The sequence below is a fragment of the Brachycentrus maculatus genome, unplaced genomic scaffold, assembly GCF_059751285.1.
Source record: "Brachycentrus maculatus isolate JH-2025_06_01 unplaced genomic scaffold, ASM5975128v1 h1tg002386l, whole genome shotgun sequence".
Taxonomy (NCBI): domain Eukaryota; kingdom Metazoa; phylum Arthropoda; class Insecta; order Trichoptera; family Brachycentridae; genus Brachycentrus; species Brachycentrus maculatus.
The window spans coordinates 17,783-19,431 of record NW_028282870.1 but is presented as its reverse complement, the minus strand read 5'-3'; the positions used below and the strand labels follow the sequence as shown (position 1 = coordinate 19,431).

The 1,649-nt window shown below is 52.0% G+C and overlaps 1 pseudogene; it reads right to left on the bottom strand.

Annotated features, from left to right (window-relative positions):
• On the bottom strand, window positions 1-1,427 carry LOC148298200 (small subunit ribosomal RNA; annotated as a pseudogene; the record flags this gene model as incomplete).
• Between the last annotated feature and the right edge of the window lie 222 nt (window positions 1,428-1,649).

Sequence of the window (1,649 nt, the reverse complement as noted above, 5' to 3'; positions counted from 1 at the left end):
TACCGGTTGCACGTCTATTTAATAGGCTAGAGTTACGTTCGTTACCGGAATTAACCTGACAAATCGCTCCACCAACTAAGAGCGGCCATGCACCACCACCCACCGAATCGAGAAAGAGCTGTTAATCCGTCAATCCTTCCAGTGTCCGGGCCTGGTGAGTTTTCCCGTGTTGAGTCGAATTAAGCCGCAGGCTCCACTCCTGGTGGTGCCCTTCCGTCAATTCCTTTAAGTTTCAGCTTTGCAACCATACTCCCCCCGGAGCCCGAAAGCTTTGGTTTCCCGGGAGCTGCCCACCGGGTTAAAATTATGAAACTTCGGCGGATCGCTGGCTGGCATCATTTATGGTTAGAACTACAGCGGTATCTAATCGCCTTCGAACCTCTAACTTTCGTTCTTGATTAATGAAAACACCTTTGGCAAATGCTTTCGCTTTAGTCCGTCTTGCGACGATCCAAGAATTTCACCTCTAACGTCGCAATACGAATGCCCCCAGTTGTCCCTATTAATCATTACCTCTGGTATCAGAAAGCCAACAAAACAGAACCGAGGTCCTATTCTATTATTCCATGCGTACAATATTCAGGCAAGTGTTAGCCCGCTTTGAGCACTCTAATTTGTTCAAAGTAAACAGCCGCGACGGCCCGCCTCGGCGCGCGGCCGACCGTGAGGACGACCGCGACACACCGGCGGTGGACGCACCGGCGAGAAGCCCCGCAGACGTGCCTGTCGTACCGCATTCGGTAGACCGACACCGCAGGACACAATTTCAACTACGAGCTTTTTAACCGCAACAACTTTAGTATATGCTATTGGAGCTGGAATTACCGCGGCTGCTGGCACCAGACTTGCCCTCCAATGGATCCTCGTTAAAGGATTTAAAGTGTAATCATTCCGATCACGAGGCCTCGGACGAGTCCCGTATCGTTATTTTTCGTCACTACCTCCCCGTGCCGGGAGTGGGTAATTTGCGCGCCTGCTGCCTTCCGTGGATGTGGTAGCCGTTTCTCAGGCTCCCTCTCCGGAATCGAACCCTGATTCCCCGTTACCCGTGACAACCATGGTAGTCGCATAAACTACCATCGACAGTTGATAAGGCAGACATTTGAAAGATGCGTCGCCGGTGCTAGACCGTGCGATCAGCTCAAAGTTATCTAGAGTCATCTCGAATGGCGACGGACGGGGCGCGAACCCCGCCGCCGATTGGTTTTTGATCTAATAAAAGCATCCCTCCCGTTGCCGGTCAGGACCTCGTTTGCATGTATTAGCTCTAGAATTGCCACAGTTATCCAAGTAACCGTGTACGATCTAAGGAACCAAAACTGATATATTGAGCCATTCGCGGTTTCACCTTAATTCGGCTTTTACTGAGACTTGCATGGCTTAGTCTTTGAGACAAGCATATGATTACTGGCAGGATCAACCAGGGAGCTGTTCTTCGGGTTAGCTGCGTAACCGAGAGACACTGCTCGGACACGGCGTGTTCGCGCGCGGCGGAGTCACCCGCCGCGCCACGCTCTGTGACACTCACACTCCGTCGATAAAAGAACAATTTGCTCATTATCGGGCATGTGTATTGTTGTTACTCTGCCTTGCCGCTGCGGTGGTTCTCTTGCTCGAAGAGCCGAGCGGGGAGAGCAGGCGGGGATCGA